We start from the raw sequence: 14,933 nt of genomic DNA on the forward strand, positions 1-14,933 counted from the left end.
CATTACTTCCTTATTCCAAGGAATTTCTTAAAATGGACAAAAAAACAGATGACAAAGCTGAAGATGAAAAAAGAAGTCCTGTACCTAAATATTTCTTTCCCTGGCTTCAGGCCTTTTGTATTTTCTTGAGTGTTATGGGAGAAAAATTTCCAGAATGCTGTAGTGGTCTTTTTTCAGCATTTGGAAATTATCCTTGAAGCATATAAACTTTTTGGTGGCGTAGGTTGACTTTTTTTCCAAAGCAATTGCCTTCTACTAATAGCTGTCAATCCCCCTACAGGAAAGAGTACTGCTATGCTTACAATGAGGGTCAGTGTAAGTGGAATGCTTCTTGTTGTTAAAAGCATGAATGCACCTTTTGCTTTGGCCCTCACCCCTTATCTAGATATTTAAAATAATACTTGTGTATTGCTATGCAGAAAGATATTTTTCCCAAAAGCATGCATGCCTGTGAGGCTGGAAAAAATGCTGCAATGGCTGTCCATTTACCCAGACAAAGAGAAGGCCAATCTACTAATTAAAGGTTTTGCTGATGGTTTTCCTTTACCTACCTTTACCAGTAAAGGTTGTACATTGGTAAAAAATTTTAATTCTATTGAAATATTTAGTGACATAGTTGGGGAAAATTATTAAATGAGGTGAAGGAGGGGCATGTTGCTGGCTCTTTCAGTTCTCCACATTTTAACGATTTCTGAATCTCTTAGGTATTGTACCTAGAAAAGAAAATAACTCTTTCAGATGAATTCACCATTTATCTTTCCCCAAAGGAAAGTCTTTGAATGATGACATCTTTGTCACTGTCTTTTTATTGGGATTACTGACTATTTTGACAGTGCAGGGCGCACTATTTAAAGATGCCCTGCACTGTCACAGATTGCCGCAAGGTCTATCTGTGATCCTGAGTTCCTGCATCTGTTCTAGTGACCCTGATTGACCCTGACTACGCTGCCTTCTCCTGTGATTGACCCGGATTGCCCTGACTACGCTGCCTTCTCCTGTGATTGACCCGGATTGCCCTGACTACTCTGCCTTCTCCTATTCTGACCCCCAGCTTGCCTGACCATTCTACGGACTGACTTACCCTGCTGATCCTGTGTGTGACCTGACTATTCTTTGCCCGCCGATTCGGTACCCCGCTTACCCCCACGGGACCACGGTCCGTTACCACCCTGCTAGAGCCACCATCCTTTTTACATCTGGCTCTCCCGGTACCTGCATATGTCCCCGGAGGCTTCCTCAGCCACTGGTGGGCCTGCTCGGAGGTCGTGACCTGGCCCGGGTCTGTTTCAAGTCCATCCCCACCATCAGGGGCCCTGGTTAAAGCACAGCCCGGGCTTAGACCCCACGCTCTGGGTAGGTCTGTCAGTTGGCAGCCTGAGGCACCACCTGGCAGATCATAACAATATATTGTAATCTGTTAGGATTCCATTACTGCATCAAACCATTTCACCTACATTTTGTCCCTAGTGCTTTGTCCAGTGCCCTGCCTGCACTTTTACCGTTCTTTCTGTCTGGAAACTTGAGAACGTCCATGGCATCCAAAAAGCGTCACTTTAGGTCAAAAGTGGTTTTAGACCAGCTAGAATACAGCGATAGTGAATTAGCATCACTTGCAGAATTGAGCGATAGTGATTCGTGTCATTATCAGACACTGAAAGTGAGGACAGCGACGATTCTATGACTGAGCTCAGTGATGTGCGAACTTGGTGCTCTATTTCAAATTTCAGTGTTTTGGGTTTGATTGAACTAAATTTATTATTATTATATTATTATTTTTTATAATTATTTACTATATTATAATTTGTGATTTTGTATTTCAAATTGTATCATACCCAAAATGTTTACTAGATTCTTGTATGGACAGATTTAAGTGAGTTACAGGCCTACAATATAACACAACAAATTTCCATTCAAAACAATGTACCGCTTTGACATTCAAAAATACTGATTAGTTAGACTGCCAGGGAGTTTAAGAGCCTGTTGTTTTGAGATTAACATTATTGATTTTTTTTTATGTGTCTGCATTGCGTTAAATATTGTGCTCAGCTAGTAACGCTATGCAAATGCATCTCAAACACGTTGTAATTGTCATAGGGCTTTCTATTGTATTGTATGTACTATCATCTTGGCTAGTAATGCTGTCTAAATACATCTCAAAAGCGCTGTAAATGCCATAGGGGCATTTATGCGACATCTACGGAGCATTTGTGGTATGTTCACTTTGACATGAATGAATGTATTTGGGGAGTGGTAAAGCCAATCAAAAGCTACATGCCAGGCAAATTTTGGCAAGCAACAACACAAAGCACCACAATTGCGGCCATATAAAGTACACTGTTAGCTTTAATGGACATAATTGGTGCAGAGCATTAACAGGCAATCATGAGACTGAAAAAATGCTAATTATTATTACTATTATTATTATTATAATACAGGATTTATATAGCGCCAACAGTTTGCTCAGCACTTTACAATATAATGAGAGACAATACAGCAACAATACAGTTCAATACAAGAGGGAAAAGAGGGCCCTGCTCCTTGGAGTTTACAATCTAGGAGAAAGAAATGACCATTCTTGACCATTCTTGACACACTTGTAAACTTAGCCTTAGGGCCCATTCACCCCATCAGTTGGAGTGCAGTAAAACCCCATAGTTGAATGTTGTTACCTCCCCCCAACAGTGACCTCTTTAACCGCAGAAGTAGCGGCCAGGGCTGTACACATGAAGAGGTCATGTTGCTTGCTTCATGGCCGTGACAGGAACTATATCCCCTGTCTCTTTTGGTGGACCAAGTAAATAACTGCTCTGCAAGCACCCCACAATGCACACAGTTGCAACGTGTTAGTGCAGGGTTCAAGGGGTTAAAGCAGGCAGATGAGCAGGCCTCCTCCTCACCACCTTTCAAATGCTCTCTGAAGAGTGATGGCAAGTATGAATGATCCCCTAGAGCTCTTTCAATCTGGTGGCCAAATGGCAGTAAAACAGGCAGTTGAGCTGCGTTATAATCACCCCTGATCACCCAGCTAAATTCTACTATTGCAGCCAGACAGAGCTGCACACATGCCACCCCCAGGATTTTAACTTGGCTTGAAAAGTTTGACAGCTGACACCGCCTCTCGATAGTGTCCGTTAAGGTCAATGGGAGTGTGCCACATTTGTGAGCCAAACACTTGGCTTGCTGGTGCTGTGCTGTATTTTAATACAAAACCTCTTTTGGGATTTGAAAAAGAAAAGACAGAAAACAATAGGGCTCTTTCACACAGGTGGCTGGGAAACAGTAAAAAAAAAGTCAGCCGAGCTGTGGTTTTAGTGCCCCCCCTTCCCGACCACACATCCAATTGCTAGCATTACAGTCTGACAGAGCAGTGGCTGTGATGCTTTGCGGCCGAGGCATTTTTAACTCGGGCTGTAGAGTGAGAAAGGTAACTCCACCTGGCAAATTCAACAATTGAGCTCAATGGGAGTGCACCACAACTATGAGCCAAATTTACTACAAAATCCCCCTTGGGACTGAAAAAAAAAAGCAGACATTCAGAAGGTGGTAGGATCGCATTCTTAATGCCTGCCAAACATTGCTATATTACCAGGGTTTGCATTTCAGTGGGTGGTAGCAGTGTTATTTTGATTTCACATTTCGATTTAGTTTTAGTCATAATTTTTTTACTAAATGCCATTTTAGTTTTAGTCATATTTTAGTCACCTGTATTGTCTTAGTTTGTCGTATTTTAGTCAACTAAAATCTAATGGGTTTAGTTAAATTGTAATGCATTATATAAGCATTTCTGTTGAATTTCCAAACTCATTATATACTAGTGGAGTAAAAATCTAATAATTCATGACAGGGCTTAAAATTTCCACTCGCCTGCTCGCATTGTGCGAGTGGAAATAACGTGGGGGCGAGTGTTATTGTTGGATACTGCTTGCCCATTTGTCAGGAATGGACTTGCCAATAGTGGTGGGACTCACCTGCCTTGTGGGCTGCAGTACCAGGGCTGGCCAGCGGGTGCTCTCAACAACCAGAGGTTCACTTCGGCAATTAGCCATCACCTGGGGCTGATTGCAGGTGTATTTAAGGGATGGCCAGACCTGCAGTCTGTGCCTTGGTGTGTGTTTTTCCATGGGCCCCTGTACCTTGTAATCCTGTGTTCCTGTAGTGCGGTCCTTGTTGCCGACCCTGCCTGTTCTGATCCATGCTGACATTCTCCTGCTCTGACCCCCGGGTCGTCCCTGACCATCCTTCTGCCTGATCCTCTGTACTGTGCTGCCTGTGAGTTACTGAACCCGGCATGTGACCTGACTACCCTTGTCTGCTGCTTGTACCGTGCTTGTCCCCACCGTTACTGACCCGGCTAGTCTGACCACATCGCTCCTGACTATCATCCATCCATCCCGCTCGGACCTGGACCTGCCAGCACTCTCTACCACAGCCGGACGCACTCAGGGGTCGCGACCTGGTTCCAGTGTGCACCAAGTCCATCCCCACCATCAGGGGCCCTGGTGAATAGCAGGCTGGGACTTAGACCCCGCACCCTGAGGAAATCCGTGCTGTGGGCTTGGCCTGCCTGACCACTCTACCTCTCCAGCCCTGACTGCACTGTGTACCTATTAGTTTGTTTGTTAGCACTGTGTTACCTATTAGCTTAAGGTTAGCTTGTTTGCACTGTGTTTGTTTATTTGTGCAGCTAATAATAAATATTATTATTATACCATACCTGAAGTCTGCGTTTCCCTGTGTCAGTCCACACACCTCTGGTCATACCCGGATCCCTAACACCATTACTGACCGCTCCTGCACCTTCTATCACTCCCTTTTCTTTACCTATCAACTGTGCTCTGTATGAAGTTCTCCCGCCTCCCCCAGTACTTGTGTCCTGTGGCTCATCTAGCTGTCTGTATCCGATGGCCACTCTGGCATCAGATGTTGCTATGGTGATGTTGGGAGCATGCGCACCCCCTCACACAACCTCCTCTCTGCTCCTGGGACTGGAAGACAGACTTACCAGGATCCCAGAGAACATGACAGACTGAAGGTACAGGCAGCCAGGGACTGCTCCATCTCACATCACATAGATTAGCTGGATGGAGCAGATCACCTCCTGTCCTCACCACGTGCAAGACGAGACCCTGCCCGCTGCTGGCTATCATGCACATCCTGCTGGCATGGAAGGTATCGTACTGAGCATCACACACTGCAGATGGGTACTGGGACAAGGTGGCACAGGAGAAACTGCAGACAGCGTGTGTATCAGTGGGAGGAATTATACCCTGTCATTGGTATCAGTAAACGGAACAATACCCAATGCTTGGTGTCAGTGGGAGGAATAGTGCCCCACGCTTGGTGTCAGTGGAAGGCATAGTACCCCATGCTTGGTGCCAGTGGGAGTAATAGTGCCCCACGCTTGGTGCCAGTGGGAGGAATAGTACCCCACGATTGGTGCCAGTGGTAGGAATAGTGCCCCACGCTTGGTGTCAGTGGAAGGAATAGTACCCCATGCTTGGTGTCAGTGGGAGTAATAGTGCCCCACGCTTGGTGCCAGTGGGAGGAATAGTACCCCCCGATTGGTTTCAGTGGTAGGAATAGTGGCCCATGCTTGGTGCCAGTGAGAGAAATAGTATCCCACGATTGCTGCCAGTGGTAGGAATAGTGCCCCATGCTTGGTGTCAGTGGAAGGAATAGTACCTCATGCTTGGAGTCAGTGGGTATAATAGTGCCCCACGCTTGGTGTCAGTGGGAGGAATAGTGCCCCATCATTGGTATCAGTGGGAGGAATAGTACCTCATGCTTGGAGTCAGTGGGTATAATAGTGCCCCACGCTTGGTGTCAGTGGGAGGAATAGTGCCCCATCATTGGTATCAGTGGGAGGAATAACGCCTCAGCTTTGGTATCACTAGTGCCTCAGCATTGGCGTCCCTAATGATGTAAAATTAAATCTATGTTGTAATTGCAGTTTTTTATATTTTGGACTCTTTATTCTAAAGAAAAATTTAATTTCATAAGCTTTAAGGGGGTGTGGTTGGGGGCTGGGTGGGGGATGGGCCGAGGGGTGGGGTTGGAGGTGGACCTGGGCAAGGTTGGGTGTGGCAACTGGTGGAGAGTAAGGTTTGTGCCTGGCTAGTAGGTCTAGACTCAAAATTTTAAGCCATGACTTATAATATTACGTCTTTAGCCCTCATGCACACTGGAACATTTTTCTGCTGGCAGCAGAAAATGCTAAACGTGGCAAAAATTAGCAATTAGCTGTTTATTCATTTCACTGGCCAGAGTATTTGCCTGGCCTATAGCAGATTGACGGCCGGGTGGGACACTCGGCATTGTGACTGGGCGTCATATGATGTCCTGTCAAAATGAGCAGCTCACAGCGGTGCAATCTGTCCCCGGCTGTGTCCTGTGGATGACATGTCACTAAACCGGCCCGTTGCCAATGTCATGTGACCGCTGTGACCAATCACAGCAGATCACATGTCAATTGTATTCAATGGATGGCTTCCTGTCATGCCATCCATTGTATACAATTATGTTGTTAGCTGTGACTCGTCAAGACAGTCACATGATACAGACAGGGCCAATCACAGCCTATCTGTATCATGTGATCAGCTTTGCCCAATCACAGCTAATTACAACAAAAGACTGAATCAGTTTCATTCAGCAAGAATTATTGAAAATATCAATGAAATACATTGGTATTTGCAATCCTAATGTGTTAAAGAAAAAGTAGTTCAGTGCTACTATGGTAACATTGTATTGCTTTGGTCACAGTGTGCTGAAAAAGAAAACAGTAAAAAAAGAAAAAATGTAATAATAATAATAATTGAATTTGTATTTTTTTTATCAAATGTTTCTATTTTTTTTTATTTTCACCAAAGAAATGTAGCAGAATACATTTTGACCTAAATTTATGAAGACATTTTATTTGCAAAGTTTTATAACAGAAACGAAGAAAAGGTTTTTTTACCAAAGTTTCAGAAGTTTTTTGTTTCATTTAGCAAAAAATAAAAAACTCAGTGGTGATTAAATGCCACCAAAAGAAAGCTCTATTGTGTGGAAAAAAATTATAAGAATTTCATATGGGTACAGTGTTACATGACCGCACAATTGTCATTCAAAGTGCGACAACGCTGAAAACTGAACACAACAAAAAATTTCTGTAGCTAAAAGCACAGCATAGCCAAACCAACACTCAAGGGTAATGCTTACTTCTATAATAACAATTAGTTTCCTGTTCACAGTAAAAGCAATTTTAAGCAGGAGTTCCCTCACATTTTTGTTCCGTTTTCATTCCTTGCAAAAATTGGAATTGATTTTCGTTCTAGGATTCGTCAATTGACCAAAACTTCAAACTGATTTCCATTTAGTTTTCGCCACTGAAAACATGCCGCTGATGAAAGCTTGAAAAAAATATTTTCATCAATGAATTTAACACTGGATGGTAGGGCTCATAACCATAGATTTCCTAGACAAATATTTTGCTATATAACAGATTCTCTTTAAAGGAAACCTGAACTGAAAGAAATATAGGAGATACCTGTAAGCAGGTGATTCCAAAATGTTCTATGTGTTAAAAGTTTTTCTTTTACTGTGTTATGTACTCAGGGTTTGCTTATTTCAACTGTATTCATGTGGAAAAACCATTTGTTACAATTGATCTGTTTGCACTGAAGTTCTGCCTTGTTTGCACTCTGCTTTGGCCTGGAATTAAATAGTGTTATGTGAAATCTTGCACCCGTGTTTTCTGTTGCACCTCTATGTACTCAATAATGTGTGATTGTGTATGTGTCACCAGTATTGAGTGAAGTTTAATACAAAGACAGATCAAGGGTATGGGGGAAAAAGAGAGTGTAAGCAGGTGCTTCCATAATGTTCTAGGTGTCAAAGTGTAACTAAAGACATATATTTTTTTTTTCTTATTTTGGATAGAGTACGGCCCCTGCCAAGTTATTTTTCCCTCTGTGTCCCATAGAGCGATTTCCCTTTATTTCCTGTCCCATAGCCTAAACAGGAAGTGAGAGAAAATCCCTGAAAATCAAGGGAATCCTGGGGTGTCACCAGGGTCACCAGAACTAGTGTCCCCATTGGAAAATATCCCCTCTATTACTGTTCTGGTATCAACCCCAATTTTGGAATTTTTTTTTACTTTCACTTTCAATTATAATGGTAAACAGGACAAATAAAGAGGGTAAATCTCCTTAACGGGGGCACAGACAGCAATAAAAATTGACAGGCGTTCCAATCTCTCTCCAGTCTATCCAAAATTAAAAAAAAAATAGTTTGCCTTTAGTTACACATTAAAAGATTTTTTTCTGTGCTATGTGCTCTGAGTTTGGTTACTTCAACTGTATTCATAGAAAAGCCATTTGTTACAAGATAGGTCCATTATATCCTTGGTTGCCCTGTTGAACGGGTGGTTCCTGAGAAGGAAGGGTCAATACTGCACTTTCAGGAAGGTTACTACCCCCTGAAGTTTATAACATATAAACAGGGGTTCATTAGTGCCCCAGAGAAAAGAGGAAGTCACATTGCCAAGATGTAGCAGTTACAAAGAGTATGGATTACATGGACTTTTAGCAACCGGTTATAGATTTACTGCCAGTTATGGACTTATGCCTCGCAAAAGCCTCTTATTGTCAAATGTCTCATGTAATTACTCAGTAATAAGAGTAAAAGATCTTTATTATTCGTCTAAATTACCTGGAATTAAGTCTCTAAAGGGGTGCATGTATAAAACATGAAAAAACGGGGTTTACAACAAGGGACTGAAGAAAATACAGTACAATGGTCTAATGAGCAGAGAAGCTGTCCTAAGGAAGCTACATGCGTACCTCGGTTTACAAATTTAATTTGTTCTGCGGGACTTTTCGTATTGCGAAAAAATTGTAAACTGAAACATGGTTTCCCATAGGAATGCATTGAAAACCAATTATTCCGTTAAGGAGGTCAGAAAAAAGTGAAAAAAAGTATTTTATCTGTTCAAAACTCTTTATAGAGTGTACTTTAAAGGCATAAATACTGTACAGGGACATGATTAAAAATTAATTCATAAATGCATTGAAACCAATTAATCCTTTCCGGAGGTCAGAAAAAAGTTTAAAAAAAAAAAGTCTTATCTGTTCAAAACTCTTTATAAAGGCATAAAGGGACATGATTAAAAAAAATTGTAAATGCATTGAAAACCAATTACAGTAATCCATTCTGGAGGTCAGAGAAAAGTCAAAAAAAGTTTTATCTGTTCAAAACTATTAAGTGCACTTTAAAGGCATAAAGGGACATGATTAAAAAAAAATTGTAAATGCATTGAAAACCAATTAATTCGTTTCGGAGGTCAGAAAAAAGTAAAAAAATCTTATCTGTTCAAAACTCTTTATAAAGTGCAGTTTAAAGGCATAGTACTGTACAGGGACATGATTAAAAAAAAATTGTAAATGCATTGAAAACCAATTAATCTGTTCGTATTGCAAAATAAATTCATAACTGAGCCATTATTTTCAATGGATTTTCATTTGTAAATCAAAAATTAAGTTAACTGAGGCGTTTGTAAACCGAGGTATGCCTGTATATTGCTCTTGCTAATGACTACTTGTGTCACTTGCTAAAGCAACCAATCAACCAGGAAAAGGGTGGCGTGACAGCTACTGAAGGGGTGTTATGCTTGATCCATTCGTTAGCAAATACCGGGCTTGACTTCATGGCACAGAGTACCTAGAGACCTAGCCTGGAGTCACAGAGCAAGACACACAGGGGGCCCCAGGAGAAGAACAAGCATTACGTTTTGGAGAAGTGTGTTTCCTGTAATCCAGTAGCAACATAAGGATCAGTCACTGGGAGTGAAATGTAGTGACTGCTGAGTCGGTGAAAAGCAGTAAACGTTTTGTGGTGCCAGCTCAGAAAGGCTGCATGCCTGGCGAGAGGTGTTCTTTAACAGACGTTGTGTCCATAGTGCATTAGTGTCAACAGTGTAGAAGTATGGCCATGGATGACAAAGCGTTACTGTGCACGTTGCTTGCTTTCAAGTCTAATGTTGATTTCACATGACCATAGCTCCTGCCTGTAATACAAGCATTAAGAGTGCTGTTACAGTGTCCCCCACTTGGTCACCTTAACCACTTCCCGTCCGGCCCATGTACATAAAGGGTCAGATGGGAGCACTGCAGGAGCGGGTGGCTGTTTATAAACGTCCCCCCACATCCATTGCCTGTGCGCGCTCCCTGGGAGCGCAATGCACCACGATCCGGTGCCCACTGTGTCCGGAGAACACAGCGGAACACCAATCGCTGTACGGGACCTCTATGTGATTGGCTAATCAGTGATCACATGAATAGTAGTAAGCAAGATGTCACTTGCTGACATCATTGCTTACTATTAGTGAAATCTGTGACCAATCACAGCTCTCACAGCATTTCTCAATGGCTGCAAGAATGCAGCCAGAGAGAAGGAGAAATAATTGCTTTTACAGCCTTTATGGGTGTAAAAGTAATCAGTGTAAAAAAAAAAAAAAAAAATCTTCATCACCCCCCACAAGTAGTACAGTGTCACTATGGTGACACTGTACTGCTAGGGGGACAGTATGTTAAAACATAAATAATAATATAAAAAAAATAAAATGAAAATGTAAAAAAAAAAATTGTATTATTATTTAAAACATTTTTATTATTACTATACAGGATTTATGTAGCGCCAACAGTTTGCACAGCGCTTTACAAAATGAAGGTAGACATTTCAGTTGCAATACAATTTGGTACAAGAGGAAACAGAGGGCCCTGCTCATTAGAGCTTACAATCTAGGATACAAGTTTTGGTTATAAACTAATTTGGGTTATTTTTTTTTTTTACTAAATAGATAGATGAATACATTTTGACCAAGATTTATGAAGAAAGATTATTTATTTGCAAAATGTTATAAGAAAAACGCTTTTTTTTTCAAAATGTTTGGACTTTTTCATTTATATAGCAAAAAAATAAAAATCCCAGTGGTGAATAAATACCACCAAAATAAAGTTTTATCTGTCTCAAAAAATGCTAAAAAATTCATATGGTAGAGTGTTGCATGACTGCGCAATTGCCATTCAAAATGTGATAGCACTGAAAGCTGAAAATTGGCCTGGACAGGAAGGGGGTGGAAGTGTCCGGACTTGAAGTGGTTAATTTCCTTAAACATACCACTAACCCCTATAGAAAATGCTAGATTTCTGGCTGTCTCTGGCCTCAATACCAAAGAAGAGTATTCAAAGGAAAGTTAGAACTCCTTATCTGCATACTAATTTAACCACTTCATCTCTCACACCTGTACACCCCCTATGGACCAGAGTCAATTTTACATTTCTTCTTTAGGCCTGTTCATTCGACAAATAGCACTGTCATTCTGTAAAGTCCAATTACAGAAAATAAAAAAGAAACCCATCCTTGCAGTGACCCCATTACACTACAAGGGTTAAGTGCTGTTTATGCACTAAAGTACAGGCTGTGGTACTTGCCGTACACCCCCACTCTGGTGCTCTCCTCCTCTGTGCACAGCTCCAGTCTGTGGGTGGAGCCTCTCCATCATCCCGTACAATACAGGGACATTAACCCTGTATTATACGTTCAGGAGGCTGGACTGCGCCCTGAGGTGGTTGCAGCTTAGGGGCATTCCAGGCTGCAGGGGAATTGTCACAGTACTGGTGGGTGCCTGTTGGAGAGAGGAAGAGGTAACTACTTGCACCTTATTTATGCACTCTTAAGCTGGCCATACATGTATAGAGTTTCATTCAAGAATTTTCATTTCAAGAATATTCGTTTGATTTTCTAATCGTTTGTGGGGTCATATCGATGTTAGTTTTCGACAGCAATGACAGGAAAATTTGAAGGGCAGGAATGAAAACTGCTCGTTCAAACGACCTTTCGGCCACTGTATGTGGTTATCGTTCAAAAAATACATTCATTTTAAAGTCGAATGTTAAAAGCAAAAGACAATTTTCGAACGACATTTGTCCATTCATCAATAAAGACATAAAAAGTGCAGCGCTTAAAAAGTTACAAATAATCGTAAGAAAACAGTGAAAAACGTGTCAAAAAATAGTCCATGCAAAAATAAAAGAAAAGTCCCAGAGGCTGTGATGAAACAAAAGAAAATCACGGACAGTTGTCTTGTCACCAACCACTAGTACAGAAGGCTTACCAGAAAGGCATGACCCCCTGTTAAGAGTGGTCAATCGCGCTTTGTTTAACAATCCAGAAAGCCAGTCACTTAAATCCTCCTCTAGATCACCAAAACAGCAGATAAGAATCTTCCAAACAATGGACCTTAATTAGGGTAGCTAAATCATTCAGGATAAGGCTTGGACTTGTAGCGGAAAACATGCAAAGAAAGAACGCTCCACATAGTGTAAAACCATAATCACAACATTTATTTATGTATGGTTGCACTCACATGTAAGCAAACATCATTAGGCATTGATTGGCGAAAAAATCCAAATTTTCCAGTTTCCAAAATGGCCACCGGCCATTCGCACCTCCGCAATAATGTGTGTGCATGGCTCCACCCTACACATTTCATCAGAGGTAACCTCATCAGGAGAGGAAGAGGTAACTACTTACACCTTATTCATGCACTCTTAAGCTGGCCATACACGTATAAATTTTCTTTAGAGAACTTTTGCTTCAAGAATATTCGTTTGATTTTCTAATCGTTAGTGGGGTCAAATCGATGTTCGTTTTCTACAGCAGTGACAGGAAAATTTGAAGGGGCAGGAAGGAAAACTTCTCGATCAAACGAGTTTTTGGCCAGTGTATGTGGTTATCGTTCAGAAAATACATTCATTTTAAAGTCGAATGTTAAAAGCAAAAGACAATTTTCAAACGACATTCGTCCATTCATCCAATGTTCAAAGAATTTTCGTACGACTTTTCTTGCAAATAAAATCAACACGTGAATGGCCAGCCGTAGACATAACAAGCTTTTAAACTTTACAGTACAGGAGTTATTTTTTTAGTTGCTGGAGTTGAGGTTTAACTTGTTGCCGACCACAGATAGCCGAATGACGGCTGCACTGCGGCGAGCCAGTTCTGGGTGGACGTCATATGACGGCCTCCCAGAACGCGCTCTCCTGCGCGCCCCAGGGGGCGCGCACCCGGCGATCTCCGTTATCGCTGTGTCCTACGGACACAGCTGATCACGTGATGTGGTAAAAGGCCAATCACAGCGGCCTTTTACCACCTGATCAGCGGTGTCCAATGACACGCTGATCAGAGGGAAATGCAAGTGCCGGTTCTCGGCTGCACTTTCCTCACGCTGTCAGATCGTGAGGAAAGTACTGCCGAGAACCAGCAGTTGTCAGAGCGGGGATCGGCACCGATCATCAGGGCACTGATGATCAGTGCCCTGATGATCGGTGCCCAGCAGTGCCACCCGCAAGTTCTGCCCACCTGTGCCCAGCAGTGCGCCCACTAGCTCCGCCCACCTGTGCCCAGCAGATCACCCACCTGTGCCCAGCAGTGCACCCACCTGTGCCACTCTGCAATGTCACACACGTGTGCCCAGAAGTGCCACCTACCTGTGCCCAGCAGTGCCACCCACCTGTGCCCACCAGTGCCACCCACCTGTGCCCACCAGTGCCACCCACCTGTGCCCACCCACCAGTGCTGCCCACCAGTGCCACCCACCAGTGCAGCCCAGCAGTGCTGCCAGTCAGTGCCACCAGTCAGTGCCCAGCGGTTGTGCCAGTCAGTGCCGCCAGTCAGTGCCCAGCAATGATGCCAGTCAGTGCCGTCTATCAGTACCCATCATCAGTGTCACCTATCAGTGCCGCCTATCAGTGCTGCATATTAGTGCCGCCTATCCGTGACACCTCATTAGTGCTGTCTATCAGTGCCGCCTATCCGTGCCACCTCATTAGTACTGCCTATCAGTGCCCTTTAGTGCTGCCTATCAGTGCCCATCAGTGCCGCCTATCAGTGCCCATCAGTGCTGCCTCATCAACGCACATCAGTGAAGGAGAAAAATTACCTCTTTGAAAAATTTTATAATAGAAACAAAGAAACTTTTTTTTTTTTCAAATTTTTGGCAATTTTTTATTTATAGCGCAAAAAGTAAAGCGCCCAGTGGCAATTAAATACCACCAAAAGAAAGCTCTATTTGTGAGAAAGAAATGATCAAAATTTCATATGGGTACAATGTTGCATGACCGCGCAATTGTCAATCAAAGTGCGGCAGCGCTGAAAGCTGAAAATTGGCCTGGTAAATTAGGGGGTATAAGTGCCTGGTAGGCAAGTGGTTAAACTAACAAAGTAATATGTAATGTATACATCCTTTTCTTAGAACAAACAAGGCTTTCTTTGGGCAATATACAGTATAAAAAATAAAATGATAATCTAAGCTAACACAATAAGCAATAGTTTATGACATAAACAGTCTTTTTATCAGCAGCATACAGAAAGACCCATTTTTATTATACAGAGATTATTTAGCGGTTTTACACTTGCACTTTACAAAATAAAGGGAGACAGAACAGTCAAAATACAATTCAAGATAAGAGAGTCAGGACCTATATAAAGAAAAATCCACAATTAAAAGCTCTTTAAACTTCAGCGCTTGAAGTGAGATTTCCATTATGTATTATATAAAACTATGACCTCCACCAAAGAAGCAGGAGCACCTTACAAGAAAGTAAGACACATTATAAATCAAATCCTTATAAGGTGCAGCAACTTGAGTGAGACTCCCTTGATGTGCAGACTTCCACCACACAATGCTCAATATTATTTTACCAGAAAGCTGGACCCCACATGACAGAGGTCAATACATGCTTATCAACAGTTCAGGAAACCACCAAAACATTTTTCACAATGATATACCTTTGACTCTTACTCAGAAGTTCAGCAAACACACACATGCAATGCTGCACCCAAATGAAATTTACGTCCTTTGTTTCACATGAATTGAGCTTTCTTTCGGTGGTATT

The sequence above is a fragment of the Staurois parvus genome, unplaced genomic scaffold (genome assembly GCF_062004578.1).
Source record: "Staurois parvus isolate SC_StPar_1 unplaced genomic scaffold, SC_StPar_1.0 ptg000395l, whole genome shotgun sequence".
Lineage (NCBI taxonomy): Eukaryota > Metazoa > Chordata > Amphibia > Anura > Ranidae > Staurois > Staurois parvus.